A 20746-nucleotide genomic window follows, 5' to 3' on the forward strand; every position below is an offset into this window, starting at 1 on the left:
AGACACAAATGTAGAAAGAAAAATCAGAGGAAAGTAGTATTTGAAAATCAGCCAGGTCAAAAAAGAATAAGAACTGACTATCTGACTTAATACCATGAAAATCATTAACAAGAGTAGTCTTACTGGAGTTATATGGTTTACAGAAACTGAATTCGGGGGGCTGGGGATTTAGCTCAGCGGCATAAGCACCTGCTTTGCAAGCAGGCAGTCGTGAGTTCGATCCCCGGTACCGATAAAAACGAAAAAGACAAAAAAAAAAAAAAAAAAAGAAAAGAAACTGAATTCGGAAAGCAGAGTTAATTTTTCCAGAGATCTGCTGTAAATACAGAAACAGGCCAAGAGCTAGAGGGAGAGCTAAAAACAATTTTTTTAAAATCACAAGGAAAGGTACTTGTATGCTGGTAAAAAAGAGCTAAGACTGAAGGAAGAATATTGCTTGAGAATAACAGAACTGTCCCAGTTTTGTGACACAAATTAATTATAATAATCTTTCATTTAAAAAGTATTTCAGTATTTGTTCAACAGTTACAATCTCTCATGTGTTAATATGAAAGTATAATGTATTTAACAATTTTGAAAGTAAGCAGAAATGTTGAATAAAAGAATGGGTAATATATTTTTATCAAATGCTATGACCAACACATCATTTAATGAATGTTTTCTTTTGCCTTTGTATCACTGAAAAAGTTAATATATTTAATATTTTTCAATTGACCTGAAATGTGGCTGCTAGAATACACTCATGAAGATTAATATCTACTTTTACATTCCCATAGCTCTTTGAAGTTGATCACTGAGTCCACCTTTGGCTCATATATTTTCCACTCCAGACATAAGCAAATTTACCCGTTAGCTGAGTAGCCAATGTAGAAAGTGAATAGAAAAGCACTCTACCTAATCAACTTTGCTAGAACAATACCAATATATGCCCCACTTCAAAACTATTATTTGTCCACAATCAGTATATCTTCTTATAGAATAATGTGTATTTGGGGAAGCTGAACTGCTTTAAGCTAGGGATCAGCAAAAATAAACAAACAAACAAACAAATAAATAAAACAAAGCCCAAAACAAGAGTTAGATAGTGTATAAAGTTAGCACTATTTTAGGGGAATACACTATATAAATGAAAAGGAAAAATATGGTACAAGATCACTCTTGTAAACATTTAGAAAAAGTGTCCATGAGTTTTAAAGGTGAAGAATGGTGAGAAGACAAGATCTACGGCATTCGGCATAGGTATAATCTTAGTAACACATCCTAGCCATGAATGTGAAACTGCCCATTCAGGTATTACACAGCTACAGTACTATATGGAAAGCAAACCTATGTGTACTCCAAATGTCCTCAAACATACAGAAACTGGACACACTGCTCTCCTTCATCACTATTAACAAACTCCACTGCTTGGCCTTCATGGAGGGCACCATTAGCCCCTGGTGAAGTCAGAAACCCCTGAGTTATTCTTAGGGTTTCTGTGTCCCAACCCCCAATTCATACGCACATTCTGTGAAGTCTAACTCAAAAGCAGCTCGCTAGTATGCCCACTCATTTTCACCCTTATCCCACCACACTAGCTATAGCCCAGTATTATGTTTCCTAGACTTACCATGAAGCTGACTGAATTCACACCTTTCTGTCTTTCATGAGATAGTTACAAGTGATCTCAGGAAAATGGGCACCCTTACAGAATTTGAGTATTTTAGGGCCATGACAATTATTAGCAGCCATGTCCAAAACATAGGTGAATCTACCTGGCTTCCTCCTTCCAATGAGCACTTTCTGGTTTACACACTATACAACCTACGGATACTATCTATACCGTGAGAAGTTGAGCAGGAGGACTGCTTAAAGAGCAGGGGAAAGGACCAAGTGGAAGGAAAGCTTAAGGGGGACTTTCAACAAGCTAGTAATGTTCTGTTTTTTTAATCTGGTGCTGATCACACAGGTTTCATTTCGGGAAAAACCTTGGCCTTTGGCTCATATCCTACAACCTGAACATGTAGCAGTAAGGACCTGCCCATACATTCTCACTTTGTCCTCCTCTGGAAGTCTTGTCTTGCTTTCCCTTTCTTCGGAGTTTTCACATCTGTTACGCCCTCAGCTTAGAACACTACGCTGCCTTTCTATTTTGTTTTACTAACTTCTAGTAGTGGCCCAGGTTCAGGTAAAATTTTATTTCTGCATCTGAAGTAGATCATAGCTTTGTTCTCCGCGCCAACATAAGGTTAGCAGTCCCCTCTGCCTTCCCTTCTCAACACTGCGTTGTACAATTGAAGTAGACGGTGAATTCTATGAGGACCGAAAACCTTTCATTCTCACTCTTAATCCCACAGCCCGCTATATGTTTAATGAGGGATTAAATAAATTTATTTATTCCCTGTATAAGAACACAGTAGGTAGTTGTGGGAAAGTTTCAAAATTTAAGTACTATACTATTCACTATTAAATTGCTAAGAGTTTGGTTTTGTTCTTGTTGTCATTTGTTTTGTCTTTTTGAGACAGGGTCTCACTATGCAGTTCAGTCTTGCCTTGAGCTCACTTTGTAGCCCAGGCTGGTTCCCAACTTGCAACAATTCTCCTGCCTCAGCCTCCCAAATGCTGGAATTATAGGTGTGAGCCAGCATGCCTGGCTTGCTAAAATACATATGTTTAAAGAAAAGAAGAATTAAATGCTAAATCATTTATATACAGAAATATATGACTTGCATGGAGGAAACATAGAAAGAAGTCAATTTTAATGGATGCTTCTTGAAAGTTCTATTTTATAATCTATGATAAAATTATGAAATCAAATTGAGCCTAAATAAATTTCTACCATTACATATAAATGATGGATTTTTAATCCCATAAAATACAAGGCATCGCCACTATTTTAATGATCTGAATGGATCAATTAACTATTTCAGTTTCTTTGAATGAAAATTCAAGGTAATATTTAATATTTCTCTATTGAACTTTTAAAAAACTAAAATTTGCTAATGTTCCAAATAATACCTTAAAGCTTACATATTAAAATAATTTGGTGAGCCAGGGATTTAGCTCAGTAGCCTAAGTGCCTGCCTTGCAAGCGTGTGGTCATAAGTTTGATCCCCGGTACCAAAAAAAAGGATTTCTGTAAGTGCTAGCCAATATCATTAGTGAAATAATTTGGTGAATGAAAAATAAACATACAATGTTTTATTTGTTTGAATTATCCATAGAAAATAACATAGGCCTAACAAGTGGCTTTCACAAATTGCTCTTCTTGAACAAAAATAAAATCTGGCTCACTTAACAAGTCACTTTTTACACAACTGGTATAGCTCACTGGTAGTATGTGTGCCTAAAATGCACGAAGTCTTGGCTCAAGCCCTACCACTGCAGATGAGTGAGGTCACCTTTATGAGGCAGCAGGGTGAAAGCGATGATCATGAGTGATCTGAAGAAAGGGAAAGCAAGCCCAAAAGAAAAAGAAACAAAACAACATTGTAGTCTATTTCTGAAATCAGTATCAGTATGAGTTTTAGAGTAGCATTTTAGAGTCTTTAAAAAATAATTTAAATCACAGACATAAATACTGTTATAAATTGTCTTTCTTAAGTATTTTCTATATGTCAACATTCAAATTTCTTTTTATTCTCATATTCAATTAATGACACATTCATTATATCTTGAATTGGTGACTTTATTGATCATTACCAGGAAAAAAGAAAACATGGTACTTTCTTTATTTTGAGAAATAGGTATTGGTTTCCTTAATTAATGTAAAACTTAACATTTCTAAAATACTATTGTAATATTAAAAGCATTTTATAATAAAGATATAACATTATATCTTTATTATAAAAAAATAACATTATTCATTTATGTTCTTAAGTTGTAGTTACTCCTTTTGGAAAAAGAATTTGAGACAAGAAAAAATGATCTAAATTATTATAGATTACTCTTTTTCTCTTTATCTTCAAGAATTTATCATGCAGTTTCTTTATTGGAAGGCCATTTTTATGTGAATAACTAGGAAATGTTTTAGTTAAGGACATAAGAGAAACCATCAGTAAACTATTTCAATTAAGCTGGTATTCTTAAATTTCACTGATGCAAAAGATTTTTATTAATAATATGATTTTTAATTTACTTTAATTTTCACAAGTACTGAATTTCAAATCAGTGAAATGATTATAGTAGATCAAACAAGTAGTTGCTGACCAAACTTTTTCTTATAAAACCTTCTGAGAATATAAAGAAAATTAAGGCCACTGCCCCCCCTCAACATGGTACAAAATAAGGTTATATGAAGTTTATCTAAGGATCCCTTGTAAAAAGAGGGCTAATAATATTTGTAATCTTTTATAGCTTTACATTGTGTTTTCAAAAATAAGATTAAGGCCCTTAGACAAAAGTCAGTCAGACTTGAGAATAAAAGCAAAAACCCAACCCCAGCTCATTAAGTTGCTCACTGCTACTAACATTAGGTAGGAAAGGCTACACTGCCTAGATATACATGCAGGTGTTAGTCTAACAAAATAATTTACACCTTAGACATTAGAGGTTCGACAAGACAAGAGTCTTACATAAACACAGAATATTTCTAGACATGGCAATGTGACAGTCACAGCTTTCAAATGACAGTAAATTGACTTCCTCCTAACTCCACCATCATTATAAGCTTCACTTCCTTTTTTTAGAGTGAGGAAAGAAAATATTATACAATGAAGGTTATGTTTGAGACCTTTTAGGTGACTGTTTGGGGCACAGGAGAATACTTCTAGGTCCTAAAATATTAAAATAATTACTAGATGACTTAAAAAAAGAACAACTTACCTGCAATTCTTGTTCTCTGAAGGAAATGCAGTAATTATAAACATACCAACAATCTTGGGTACATTCTCCTAAGTACGAATGGGTTTGGAATGCGCCATAGTATAACTCTGAACTGATGCACTAACTGGTGACTGTGGTGATTACCTGCCTAGATGGCAATGACACTGCTGTCACCTACCGTCCTTACTCCCTGGTGGGAAGTGTTTCCACTGACAGGGATTGGGGAGCCTAGTAAGTACTGTCCTTAGAGAACATCAATTCCATGTCTCTTCCGTGGAGTTAAAGGTAGGGAGAGTCACACCACTATAAGAGACTGCTATGCACTTCAAAAATGGTACTAAAATTAATACATTAAAATGTTAAAGAATAGTCCCGGAAAGATGCTCCTCTATAATAACACCCCTTCTGAGAATGAAAGATAATGGTAAAACAACTGATTATTGAATGAGTGAAGGCCCACCCGTCAGTATCAGAGTGAAGATTCACAAGTATTTAAATAGTTGTAATATAAAGTAAGCCTCACACTGCTATTCAGTGACCTAATGTTTTGCGCTAACGCTGGTTAACTTGAAAGTTAAGTAACCAATGATGGAAAATTCTTGAAATTCCCAGGACACTGAAAACTGCTGAAATTACTGCCAAGAATGACTTTTCATAAAGTGTAGTGCCAGCCATGTACTGTTAGGCAATTTGTATTTTATAAATTCAAGTGAAACTCATAACTTTATAAATTTTATTTTTTAATGTAATAATTTATATTTTAAATGTTTAAATACATAAGGACTGAGTAACTGTTACAGAAAATCCCTCTTCTATTTTTTATTTTTTGGTCTTTTTCATTTTTATCGGTACCAGGGATCAAACTCATGACTGCCTGCTTGCAAGGCAGGCGCTTATGCCGCTGAGCTAAATCCCCAGCCCCTTCTTCTGTCTATTTTAATAACCTAGGTAATCAAAAAGAAATGAGCCACAGATAGTTTGCGGCTTGCATACTGATTTTTCAGAAGATTGTCCAAAACTTCTGCAGACAGTCTCTATCCTGCAGGACTACAAGTGTAGAGGCAAAGTGATGATCATGTCTTCCACTCAAGTTAAACCAGGGCTGCCAGACAAAATACAAGACACCTGGTTGAATTTAGATAAATCATGGGACAGAATTACATGAAACACGTTTTTTATCTCAGAGTTAAATTAAACTGGGTATCTAGTTTTGTTTTGCTGATTTCTGTTAATCTGAAAACTCTAAACCAAGAGAACTCAAAGTGTTAGCCAGTGGGCTTCCAGCACACATAAAGCTAAAATCTGAGCTATCCATACCATGTTTTAAATCTAAACTGTGAATCTGGTAGTAGTTACCAGCCACAGCCACACATGGCTACTGAGCACCTGAACTGTGGTTAGCCCAATACAAATGTGTTGTGAGAATAAAATATACACCAGAATTTGAATGACTAAGAGAAACTGGAAAATGTTTCATAAATGTTTATACTAATAACATGTTGAAACAGTATTTGGGATGTGCTGTATTAAACATAATTAAAATTCTTTAAAAAAAAAACCTTACTGTGACCATTACAAAAACTAAAATTATAAGCATAAATTTTAATTATGGTTAGAATTATTACTGATGCTATCTTTTACTAGACAGCGCTGATTTATATGCCTTAAAGGAGAGAACTATATCAAAATTCCCTTGTTGTCCACCTCTGAAAACATCAATTGCAGTAAACACACAGGGCTGCCTGTCTCAATTTCATTTACTTGTTCAGTGTGTATGGAGGCTGATCTTTCCTAGAAAACTTAATTTCTGGTAGTGATTGTTTATATGAACTCTCTATAATCACCTTAAACACAATTTTAAAAACCTCTTTCATCCAAATACTAGTTCAGGACTAATCTAAAGCCTACGGAGGACAGGGGAAGGTAGCAACAGGGTAGGAAAATTATCAAAGTATGCAATGTATTTGTAGGAATGTACCCAAATTAAACCCACTAATCTGCGTCATACATAACAGAAGAGCCTAAAATTTTTAAAAGATACTTGATTTTTAAAACAAATTATTCTTATAAAATTCAAAAGAAATAAATACTAGTATATATTACTTGTGTACATAAAAATAAAATTTTCAAGCTCCTAGTTTCATTGAAGATATAGCATCATTACATTGGGTTTTTACTCCTATATAATATCAAAATCATAGAAAAGTATTTTGTTTCTCAAGTGACATCGTATAAGAAGTTCTTATTAAGAATCTTTGAGGGGCCAATGACATAGCTCACTGGCACAGTACCTGCCCGACAAGCACAAAGTCATGAGTTCAATTCCTGGTACCAAAATAAATAAATAAAAGACTCTTTGGGACAAGATTTTACTTTTGATATCCAAGATAAGGCAGGCAAGATCTTGATGGTCTTCATGTAGAACACTAGGCTCTAGGATCATGAAATACATTTTTCTTTTTAAAAATATACTGTGCGTACTATTGTAAGACAAAGATATTTTTAAAAGGTGGGTTCTATGGGAGAAACACTTTTAAAAAACTTTAGTTATAATTAAATTTGAATAAAACAAATCCTGTTTAGTTATTTCACATCTCACCTTGCCAGTCCCAGTAGGTTTAGGTTTTAATTCTAAAGTTTTCTCAACTTGCTAATGAGTTATGCATTTGTTCATTCTCTTCTAGGCTTTTTTTTAAAGGCTTAAAACATTTAACAATCTCTCACAAATAAAATGGTACACAAATATGTCATCTTTCTGAAATATGAATAATCTGTTTCTTCCTTTACATAGCCTACATCTAATTGGAAGATTTAAATCTTTTTAAAATTACTTGCCCCAACACTAGACTTCTTCAACACTTTAACTCTTCATTGTCAATTCTGTGGTGTCCTGAAGATTATAATGTTAAATGTTTTGTTAAATATTTAGCTTCTTACTAATCAAAAAGTTGTTCTCATTAAACACTGACCTGCTCAAACATGGATGATTTGTGCCAAATCACACTTTTTTCTGTTTGTCTTCGTAGATGAATGATATCTGAATGTCATTTTGAAAGCTTCCAGACACTCAGGAAAAGCTTTTAATGAGGAACGAACCTCAGCAGTTATTAACTAAAGTGTAGACGCAGAGTGAGCTGGAACACAAATGTTACTGCACATGGGACTGAGAGGGACTGCTGTCTGCAGGACACACTTTAGTTCTGCTCTTCCCTGGCTCGCGCTGCTTTGCGCTCACTGGCTGCCTGCTCTTCTCTGAGGGCCGGCGGCCCTAACCCTTAATGGAGCATTCCAAAACCAGTCCCGAGTTAGGAGCATGGGCCCAGGAGTGTGTGCTCACTACACAGTGCTTACCTTTAGAGAACAAGGTGCTTGACAGAAACTGAGCAAGTTCTCACCCAATACTTTCAAGAGCACTGAAAAAGATCTGCAGATCTTTCTTGGTGCAGGAGAGACCTCTTTATAATCTTCTTGTGGTGGAAGTTTATGATTTTCCTGGATGAGGAAAGAAGAGTAAAAAATTATACTGAGATTATACCATTTGGATCAAGTTTAACATTCCACTTTACAAAATGAGGTTCTGAAAAAAAAGAAATGAAATGAAATCACGAGCAGTCTAAAACTCACATTCTTTTCTTCCAAAGTATCATCTCCCCTGAATACTATATGTTTTCAATACTAATACTTAATCCCAAAGCCTTGAGTAGTTTTACTTTTACTCTCTGAGAAATTGAGGGGAAAAAGTAAATTTTATGTTATCAAGTGATCATTATTGTAAGTTACATTAAAAAATAATTAGTATAGCTAAACTCATTGTAATGCAACAAGCTGAACAGAACAGACAAGAATTTTCCTTGTGACATACATAATTCAGGATAGCTAAAAAAAGAAAAAAAAGATATCCCTTTTTTGTGTTTTGTTAAATGCCACATAATTGTATATGGAACATTTTACTAGAATGTTAAACTCCACAAGGAAAAGGAATTTTGTAAGGGTTTTTTAGATATGCTGATTATCTGTGATCATCATACAATAAGGATCGCCATACGATAAGCAATAAAAAATGTGATGACTATAAAGAATATAACAAATTAAGTTAATAATGTGAAGGTCAAAGTTTACATAATGTAGAACAATTGGAAATCTGTAAGTATTCTGAGGAGTCTGAAAATGTGTTATTAACAGTAATATAAATTTTCAATCACATTAAATAATGTTTAAAATGCTTTATCTTAAAATATGTGTAGAAAATGCTATAAATATATTATTGTAATCGAAACTCCCTACAAAGGAATGAAATACTTTAAGGTCAAAAAATCATACACTGTACCTTAAAATACATTACCAGATATCAAATATAGTAAGAACACTAATACAGAGGAAATGTAACATGGCTTTTTAATACTTTAGTATTATCTTTCCTCTCATGGAATACTGCACTAAAAACTCCTTGAAGTTCTCACACATGTAATGATCCTCTGCTTCATTCCTATTAGCAGGAGGAATGATGTTGAAGTCAGTACACTACATTCAAAGATTTACAGTTCAATTTTTAATTTCACTTGCAAGTATAGATTCTTAAGCCAGACTAACAACTAATCTGTCCTGAACAATCTACTTTCTCTTCCATCTTGGCCAATTTTTCTCATAGTATCTCCAGTGAAAGACTGCTTTTCTCCATTGCATCCTCTGCTCATGGAGTTCAGTTTACACTACAGAAAACTCTGCCAGCCGCTATGTTCACAAGACTGGTTTATCCTTCAGTCAGATGACACTGGTGATATGCCTAGCGGATACAGAAATACATAGCACTGTAAGTATTTCTAAACAAATACAGAAATTGAGAGTAGCATTTAGTCATGGATGGTTTGTGGCTCGTATTTAAAGCAGCCTGACCTAGGTTAGGCACATGTGATTGGAGAGGAATGAATGTGGAACCAATGCTACGCTCAAAAACTAAAAATAGGTTGCTGGTTTATCACTTCTGAGTCTTAGTTAAATTTCTGCAACAGTAAAGGGACTGATTTCATGCCGTACTTTCTAACATTGCCAGAAAGATGATAGCATGTGATCAGAGGCAGAAACATGTGGGGACATAAATCAGCAATAGGAAGTGGCATAAATTCCAAGACAAAGGACATATTTGTTTAGTCTTAGTGCCCATGAAGTTAGAGGTCCAAAGATTTTAAGATAAATCTCCAGAGGCAGAGAAAGCTCTTTTAGTACCTACTTATATCTATTAGTGCTTCGATATCACTGTTTCAGACTCTGTTATTTAAAAAAATTCTTTATGGGTGAGACAGATTTTCCTCTTTGTAGAATCTCCAGGCAAATAACAAGGCATCTTGAAATTTAGAAGCAGGTATTAACTTAAAAATTTATAAATTACCTTTAGTCAAATAATTTATCAATATTCTCAATTCAGAAATAATATTTACTGGAGCCTTAATTTTTTTCAAATATGACCATGCTTTTTTTCTAACATACTAATATCCCTCAGGTTTACCGCAAGTATTCTATTAGGTATCTTTGCGGTATTTCTTCAGTCAGTTTAAAGACAATATAGCTGGCACTTTACTAATTTTTCTTATTTAAGTGCTTTTAAAGCTTGGCTGCTTAAATCTTTTAGGTAAAAATCATGACATTTAAAAATATTTCAGTTTTTATTTTTTTCTTCAGATCATTTTCATTAACATCAAATAAAGTACAGTGGTAACTAATAAATAAACTAATACTAAAAATGGAGAATGTTTATTTCCTCAACTCAACTTTATCACCACTTATCTACTACTGTCCAGGTGATACTGTTTAGTTGGCTAATTTAATGAGTTATCATGTTCCCTGAAATTCAACTTATCACTCACAACTTATCACAACATAGTAACTCGACCAAGTAAAACTAGGAAAAGGTCTCCAATCCTTAAATGACCAATACTGTATAGGACAACTATATATGTTAGCCTAACACTGACAATGCTTATGAAAAATGAGTAAGAAATAACTTTATTCTATAAAAAATCTCCACAATCACACATAAAATAGGTACTCATGTGCTGTGTGATTCTTTTTATGTCCAATTACCTGTGGATATTATAATAAGTACTTAAGAGACCACATTTAAAACATCAGGGTTGTCTCTAGGACAATTTTATTTCAGATAAATCTGAAGCTTTGGCTTATAAGGAAAACTTCTTCCAATGGGAGAATTTACTATGACATGATGAAGAAGTAAAACCTCACCATCCTCTGAAAGTTAACTACAGAATTGGAACTGATTCAGAGAACAATGAGCCATGGGTGAAATCATGAGAGATGGGAAGCACTCAACAGCCACGCTTTGCAGTCACCACTGTTCAGTTCTAGCTCTGCTAAGCATGTGACAGACACTGTGCACTCCCTGATGTGACACAGTACGGAGTACCTCCATGCACGCGGTAGCCTATTTTTCCCCCTTATTCAATACCAAAACCAAAGTGGAATCTGAATCTATGTCTTTTTAAGCTAACTGCTAATTTTCTAATCTACAGAGAATTTAGAGGCCAGGTTACTGGGCCAAACAAAAAATACGGAATGGGAAACATACTATAGCAGAGTTTACTCAGTTTTTTTCTGTAAGTCACTTGCAGGAAGGTAGAGAAAGAAGGCGAGAGGGAGAGAAGACCAGGGGCTGAAGAGGGGAGGGAGGGAGAGAGCTGGCGGAGAGAAGAGACATTTCATCTACAGAGCAACCCTCATAACTAGATGCTTAATACAGAATGTTCTAGGATTCTGAACAAACAACTCAAATGTAAACTGCCATTATGTAGTCAAAAGGAGAGCAAATTGAATAGAGACAATAAAAATACGACATTACTGTTAATTTTGTTAGACAAGAGAAAGATACTGTGGTTGCCTAAGAAAAGTATCTTTTTAAAAAGATATGTATACTGAGGAATGTAGGAGAAAAAGACAAGATTTCTGATCTACTTTAAAAACATCTGAAGAGAAGAAATTCGAAGAAGCCAATGTGGCGAAATTATACTAATTAAATCTGGCCATAGGTATTACTGATACACTAGCAAGGCTTATTGCACTTATCTCTCTTCTTTGGTGCATGTTTGAAATTTTCACAATTATGTTTTAGCTCAGGCTTCTGTAACATCCTTTATCACACTGAGTATATTCTCAGTAAGTACAGAACTACTTTACAATCAATACAAAGCAAGGATACAACAGACATGACAGACTATCCTATGTGACTGGCATAGACTTGCCCACACTCTAAAAGATTAATTTTTAAATTTAATTTGCTTGAATATACAGTTGTTACATATATGTACATCTGAAGAGAAAAAGTCCTAGTTCGGTGATATTTTTAAAAATAAAATGTCATCTGAAGAGGAAAAGCCCTAGTTCAGTGATATTTTAGAAAATAAAATTTCAGAAAAATAATTGTACTCCACAAAACAAAGCAAAACAGATAGATGTAATAATTTTTAGGGTATCCTGAACCTATGCAAAGTAAATTATTTTGTTTTGGTACCTCTCTACTTCCTTTTTATATCAATAAAATCATGATTTTTTATATCAATAAAACCCTCTGATTTTACCAGTTCATACTAAGTCTGCATTCTCAAATAACACTCATGATTCAAATGGCCCCTTGTTTAACCTACTGATGTTCCCTTCTTCAAATGGGACTGGTTGGTTTCAGCTACATATTAGCAAGGCAAGTTGCTACACACTAACCGTGCCATTTTAATAGTAAGTACTCAGGTATTTAAAGGAATAACAGGTATAAGTTAAACTTCCACAAAAATATTTGGATTTTTATGCTCCTCTTAAATTTTTTAAATAAATTTTAACACATAACAGATATATTTTAAAATTAGAATGATTTTATCGTACCCTTTGTATATTCTACCTTGTGCATCTCTATTTCAGAAGAACCTTCATGGTGATCACTTATTACCCTTTCCATAAAAAGTACCCTATGGCACAATATGGGGTCATCTACTATCATCTTATTTCACAGAAATTAGAAGGGTTGATTTTGCTGGTCAGAGACATAATCTTTACAGGTAACTATTGCTGGTTTTCCCACTAGATATCACAATAGGCAAATCACCAAGAAAGCAAGTTGTTTTTCTGTATGCTAATTGCATTTTCTTATAAACTTCAAGCTCGTACCATTAAATTAATTTAATAGCATGTTTAATATGATTTAATATCCTTTGTCAAAAAGTTTATAATAAATTTCCTTGCAAATATTTTAACATTTAAAATGTAACTTACAATATAAGTGTTTTTAAATATTCCATAAGGTTATAAAAGGGTATGTATTTCATACTAATTATTATGACTATATTAATATCTAGCAGTTCACAGGCATACCAACTTCTGACGATTAGTAGATGTGTACATTTACAATGTTCATTGAAATTAAATCTATCAGAGCACAGACTTTTACTACATTAACGTACATCTAAAATAATACGGTGCTACGTCAAGTGGTGCTCCCAACTATTACCTCCTCCTTAGAAGTACTAAGTGCTATTTAAGCAATTCAATGAGATAATCTGGTAAAGAAGACACATGCATGTATACACCACCCCACAAAAACACAGTCATGCTGGTTTTAGTTCAAGCATGAGTGGGCCTTAAAAACAAAGGCCTGTTTTTAATCAATTAGTAAATAAATCTAAAACCTGATAATATCTGAGTATCTAAAATACCCTATAGTATTACAAGCAGCAGAATTTATAATGACCACTGTAACTATTTAAAATTTTGCTTTTAAAAAGACAGTCTAATGATAGACAAATGTCATTTGAAGCCTGCTGAGATTTTATTATTAGAAAAAGAATTTTAATCTATGGAACAAGGAAAATAATTTGAAAATTAGCTAACACTAAAGGAATGTTGTATTTTCCTTTTGAAGTTAAGAAATATCACACTTGATTACAGCCAAAAGACCAAGAAACAATGAAATTAAGAAACACATAATATATGACTATTTGAGAAGCTCTGAAATACTACACATAAGAATCAATAATGTATTTTCATTTGAAATTTTCATGCTAAGTATTTTTCAGATTACAACTCTTTACTCAGTAAACTTGGAAAGTTTTTTAGAAGCTTGACAATTTCTTAGCTTTCTGATTAAATTTAGAAAATACGGAATGGCTTTGGTGTGTGGAGGAGGACAAAGACAGGAAAAGACTGGAAATTCTTTTAGGCTGTCACTAGATTATTAATAGCAGTGCTAGCTAGCTAATAAATTTTCAATAAACACTTGTTGACTGATTATATTGGAGCTAATTATGGTCATGGGAAACTAGCAGTATTCAATTTTCTCTCATTTACCATCTGACAAAGTACTATTTCTGTATTACAAATTGAAAGGATACTATAATATAAATTATCTACTTTAGATTTAATTTAAATGCTTCATCTAGAAATACCTGCATATATGATAACTGAATTCACAAATTTATAAACTTTTTAACATGCAAACTCCAGAGCCAAGTGATCATAGATCAAAGAAAATGTCTAATTAAATTTCAACCTGGAATTGTTTTCCAACAAAAAGAATTATATGACAAAATTATTTAATGCTTAGATTATAAATATATATACTTTAACAAATTTTAAAATATATATCTACTATATGAAGTCTATATGAATACGAAACAAAACAATGTCTTAAGTAGCAAACAGTGCTCTAAGTCTACAAATATCATCAACATAATTTAGACCTACCATTAGAAATATCTTTTGTTGCAATTTCTGCAAGGAAAGGCATCGAATGCGAATGTACGTTTTCATTCCCAAAGTTACCTGGCTTTTATTTGGGCTTATTTTCCATGTGGTAAACATGAAAATGTATGTGCTGTTTTCGTATCTTAGAAAGAATATGGTAAGCCTCATGATGGCTAGGACAGCTCGAGAAATTGTCCTAAAGAAGCAATCTCTGGAGGCCTCTGAGTGGTTTATGTACCGCTGCTCAAACAGGTCTCAAAACTTTAGCCAGAACCTCACTGACGTTCTGTTACGTATGTCCTATCTATACTGCTCTCGGCAGTGTTATGCCACACACACAGTACACAGAAGACAAACAAAAGCACCATTCTGCAAGTACTTTAAATGGCTCAATTTTGTGAACCAGGCAAGACATTTTTAAGTTGAAAATGTATTATCATTATTGCTATTGTGGTTGTTACCCTAAACATATAGAGCTTCTTTTGAGTACTTTTTATGGACTAGATATTATTCTAAACATTTTATATGTGTATTCCTATTTTTCCCATTTTAGAGATAAAGAAACTGAAGCAAAATGAAGTTATACAACTTTCTTAAGATTGAAAATCTTGTAAACATCAAAACACAAATCCAACAAGTCTATTGACACAAACTTATATACAATTTCAAACTGTTAAAAGCAAACTGCTTTATATAACTTCCTTAAGTGTCTTGTGTAATGTGTAATTCACATGATTAGCTTTATGAGTCTGTTCTACCTGTATTCATATTTCTTGACACTTCAGAATACTGAAGATCTTTCCAAAGCAGTTTATTTTAAATAGCTCCAAGAAATAACACTGTCTCAGTCTCACTAATTTCTAAGATACATTTTCAAAGACTTCCTAAAAATTTTGTCAGTGAATAACTTATTTCATCAGAAAAATAATCTGATTAAATTATTAGCACATTTAGAGATCAATTCTCAAGGTAATGACTGCTCTGTTTTTATAGTGTCACACAGCATTGTGATCTAGTAATTACTTGTTTCATGTCTAAGCTTCCCATCAAAGTATAACTCGGGATAATACCAGTTTTCTTCATGATGCCTCCAAAGCCCAGCGAAATGCCCAACACTGTAAGAATTTATATAGAATGAGAAAATGGGATTTGCTTTTCTATCTCAAGTTTATTTAGTAAAGGTCTTACCATATTAGCGTAATATTGTTGTAATTCCTACATTATATCAAATTTTATATAGCTGTAATCATTATCAATATATTAATCTTTAAAGATGTGATACAAATTTTCAAATAAATCTTTGGGATATATATTGGCAAGAATTCCTCTTCATAAACTTGTCATAAATTCTTTAAAAAATGAATCTTGGAATGGATCTTTTTTTTCCATATTTAAAAGTTTCTTACTTATATATTGAATTGAAAAAATTATTTTTCTTGCCACAAGTATAATCAAGAAATTTTATTAAAAATTTAATTTTAAACATATTAAAAATAAATATAATTTTAAATGACTTAATAAAACATTCCTTTCTCATTTAAACTTCTATCCCCACACAGTTGTTAATACTAACTCATTTCTTCATATAGTACTAGCTCCAAAATTCAAAACAGAAGCCATTATATTTCATTACAGCAGACACAGACATTGTGTACACATGGTCTGTGTACTAAGAAGTTACATAGTTAGAAATTCACTATTGGAACACCTTTGTCTGCTTCAGAAACAATGCATTTGCAATTTATTTGTATCATAGTCCATCTATGATACCTTATTTAACTTTTAAATATCTTTGTGTAGCTAAGCTCCTAATTGTCTGCCTGACATTACTGACAATGATAACTAACTCAGGACCAAAGGAGCTGCCAAGGAACACTGAATGCTACGAACACTGATAAAGTATATTACCCAGCAAGCAATGTTTCCCCAAGACACCTTTTCCATCTTTGCCCCAGAACTGACAGAGCTGAGATCGTCACATCAAAATACATGAAAGTGAAGTTGATGACCTTCTCTTGAGCATATCCACAGAAAAATAAACTTAGGTGTTACTACATAAATTCAATATAACTTTAAGGAAAAAGTTATCAGTATACTTAATTTGGATTGTGACATTTGAAAGGGATTTTTATTCATTTAATTTAAACAGATTACATATTTCAATAATAAACTGGAGAATGATGGTTGCTACTAAAAATAAATTTTTCTGATCTTAAGTTTCATTCTAGAGTGTATGCCCATATTCAATTTGTTTATACTCTCAGCTAAAGAAAAAAAATGAAAACAGGGGGATGACTATAGTTGACAGGAACTTACTGTATATTTTATGATAATCCAGAAGATCAAGCAGTCTCCAAACATATAGAAGAAAATTCTAATTATTCTAATTTGATCCATACATGTTGTATGCAACTGTCCAAATATTGCATGGAACCATATAAATATGTGCAATACAGGTACTATTTTTAAAAATGAAACTCTAGTCTCCTGTGAGTTTCTAAACTCTTCACAGATCTGATACGTGAAAACGAAGGACTCTAATCCTTGTTAAGCATTATGCTTTAATCACTAATGTCTTTCCTTTAGATGAGACTGTGTCCTATACAAAATATGTAAATGATCAGGCTTTCAAATTGATCCCCCATATTTTCTAAAACTCAAAAAGATGTTTGAAAATAAATGTGTTTGTTTTCTTTAAAAGAGAGAAAGTTCATTAAGGAAATCATACACCACGATTTAAAAATGTCTACATGTAACAACTTTAAATCTAAGAAATCAGGCTCCTCTTTCATGGCATTCATTCCTAAAGTGTTAAAGTTTGCTTTATGAATTTCTTTCCTATAAATAAAATTTTCACATAACAATCTGCTTTAACAAAGCTTTACTGTAAATTATTAACCTAAGTAATAGAGTAGCATCATAAAATTATAATTTACCATGGTTAGAATTTAGTCTTTCCAATGCCTTACTTAGAAGATATTTGGTTAATAGAATAATAAACAAGTTCAAAACACAAGTTATCACTTTAATAAACAAATGTGTGGGTTCTGCACTATATACCAACTGCATTGCTTCTGCTCTCATAGCAAATTAAACCTTTGAGAGAAGTGTAATTTTACATTTGTCTGTGTAATTTTATATACACTGTAATAAACATCTACACTGGAAGTTCAAAAACAGAGAATATATGTTTTTAATCGCACAAATGTTATACTCCACACCTAGCTAAATGTATGACACTTAGCAGATAGTCTATGAAATTTCAAATTACAGTATAGGTGGACTGAAGATGGAAGTTACCATTTAGAGCACTTAGTTTGTGGTCAACATATGAGTGATTATGATGCTAGGTGCTGGGCCAGGTGCTTGCCGTAAGTGCTATCTCTGATGTTTGTTACGAAGCTCTATGAAACAGCTAAGAATATGGCCAGATTCAATGAATAGTTTGACATCTCTAATTAAGCAACAAAAAGTACTCAAAGTATGTCAGTTTCAAAACTCCTAACCTTGATAACAGAATAGTCAACAGAATTATAATCTAGTATTAATATGCTAATCATATCGTTCAATATCTAGTTATCCAAAGCTCTTATGCCAGTGGAGACAGTGGAATAAGCTGGGATAAACAGATATGTCAGAATTAAAGTTTCTCATTTATCCAAAGTTAACATATGTAATCATGGATCTGATAGGACACAGATGTCCAGATAAAAGGATACGCAGAAACCAGATACATGTTTAGGAGAAAAATCTAAGTTTAAGATTATGTAAAGTATTTAAAAAATGAGGCAAATTTAGGAATTATTTTTTCAATGCAAAATGTGGTAGGCACGGGAGAGAGATTTGATTTTATCACTAAAATTTGATCCTGTACTATATTATGAATAGCAATTCCACTTTATTTCAGGTACATAAATAACTTATCTTGCAAACTGACTTGTTTTCCACTAAATTATAGCAGCAATTTTTAAGCCATAGAACTTTAAAACATCTAAACTAAAAAGATACACTTTTTAATTCCCTCTAGTATTTTACAATGAAAATAACAAAACCATATTCGACAGATTACTACTAAATTTGTAACATTTTCAGTAAAAAAAAAGCATCTAGGAAACTGGTAAATTCATTTTAATATGAATTTTTAAAAAGTTAAATTTTACTGAGGTGACATTCATTATATGCAATTTTAAAAGGTAATTAATGAAAGAACTATACAAAATTAAGATTTTAAAACCAGATAAGTCTATATAACTATTTTTTCACATGTTATTAGCATGTTATTATCAATATTAGGCACATACATCTCATGCTTATCTATAAAATTATACTTTGCTTTACTGAAGGTGCAATGGACACAAAGTCAAACATCCAGCATTTGTCCCAAGATTCAAAATGCTCTGAATTTTTAACTTAAATATATTGATTGCTTTACATATAACACATACACATAATTTAAATAAAAAATCTTACCATTGATTTCCTTTTGACAGTCACTCCATTAGTCAGTCTTTCTTGATAGTGCCTTCCTATATCAAGCAGACAGTGGCCCAATCACAAACTGACATTTGGATGTTCATGTCTTCAGATGGGAGTTTTCGGCCAATTGCCAGTTGAGAATTTAAACTGAAAACTAAATTACCCAAGATTTATTAAGTTGTTCCTATATCCATCAACTGATAATGAGGAGCATTTCTAAATTAGAAAATACTATTACTTTTCAAGCAGTCGAAATAGTTTGAGAAGAAATGCTATGATAAAAAAGCTAATTCCAGGAAATTCTAATATCTTCAGAGAACCATTTTAAGTTAAAGTCAATTATTTCCCCTAATGTTCCTCCAATTATCCTACAATCCAAATTAATTTACTATAAAGATGATCTCTATTCAATGATGTAATTATGAAGTCACAAATTTAAATACTCCCAAACATTGCCTTCACCTAAAACAAACTATGCTTAGAAACACTGACAGTATACTTATAAAATGCTTATATGTGCAGTGTTACACACCATAAAAGTTAAAGAATACATTGAAGAGATATGCCCTGCCTGTAAACATCAATTTTATATTGAAAAGACAAAGTTTACAGTTACTACTTGCTACTTTATAGCATAAAGTAATTTCCTTTTGTGAACCAATTTAACAGTTCTTTTTCTCTTGAATATGCTAACTATTCTCAATAGAGAACTGCAATTTTGGGTTATTAGACTTTATGATTACTTAGTTGTATAGTCTATTTTGATGCTTCTTAAAAATCAGCTACAATAAATTGTTCACACATGTTTTTACTTCAAGTCTAGCAAAACTGCAACAAAGTTAAAAAGAAAACCTGTCCTTATCTTTCTTAGGGCATCATGCTTGCCACTGATTAATACCAAGTGTAACAGGCCCCAAACTAAGTACATACAACTTGACAGATCAAAGATTCATACAGTTTAGTGACCTAAATATGATACATACCCAAAAATATCCTAAGATTCTATGCATGACCTCTCTCACATGTATATATACACATGCACACCATCCAACCTACACCCTGGCAGATGTTTCTGTATCATAACCTGACACAAAGATGTTACATAAGAGAGAATCTAAGGTGAATAATCAGTTTATGATTAAGTCAAAAGAAACTGAATTCAGAGCTTGATAAAACTATTGTCTCTGAGTTAATCACACTGACCTTCAAACCGTATAATTCAGACTAGAAACAGACTAATTCCACTCTATTCAATAACTTTAAATCCAAGCCCCGCAAAAATATAGTACTTATGAACCACTGAGAAACAGTCTTGTTCAAGGTGCTATGAGATACAAAGGAAAGGGTAAGTCCCTTTCTTGAGGAGATTGTAATTTAAAACCTGATGGTACATAAGTGTGCACAGGAGCAGGCATGATACATAAAAACATAAAAATGGCTACATTTTTAAAATCAGAAGCAAGCACAATTTCAGTGGTTTAAGTTTATCACATATAGAGCTAATATGACACTTCATGTTAGAAAGTATTTTAAGCAGAATATACTCAACTATTTTTTATTTAGCCTAATATAGTCTACAAGTCAAACTGAGTAAACATAGAATGTATCTGTGGAAGTATTCATGTCACCCTGGAAAAAGATGAAGTGAAATTACAGAACATGGAAGTATCCCCTCCCACAAAAAAAAAATCAGGCTTTCAATATATGAAGCAGCAATTCTAAATAGGTC

General features: G+C 32.8%; 1 protein-coding gene across 4 annotated transcripts in view; it reads right to left on the minus strand.

The window, feature by feature from the left end:
* The window catches only part of Zeb1 (zinc finger E-box binding homeobox 1), a 192218-nt gene that overhangs the window by 129131 nt on the left and 42341 nt on the right, over nucleotides 1-20746 (minus strand). Inside the window, exons 2-3 of one of the 4 annotated variants that reach the window (XM_063253750.1) lie at nucleotides 19012-19171; nucleotides 8155-8295 (exon numbers count right to left, since the gene is read on the minus strand). The exons of the other annotated variants lie outside the window; for them this stretch is intronic. The gene's annotated coding sequence lies outside the window, so the exon portion shown is untranslated. The remainder of the gene's footprint in view (nucleotides 1-8154; nucleotides 8296-19011; nucleotides 19172-20746) is intronic. 4 annotated transcript variants of the gene reach the window in all.

Source organism: Cavia porcellus, unplaced genomic scaffold, assembly GCF_034190915.1.
Source record: "Cavia porcellus strain 051 isolate PalLab524CR breed Dunkin Hartley unplaced genomic scaffold, mCavPor4.1 scaffold_7, whole genome shotgun sequence".
NCBI lineage: Eukaryota > Metazoa > Chordata > Mammalia > Rodentia > Caviidae > Cavia > Cavia porcellus.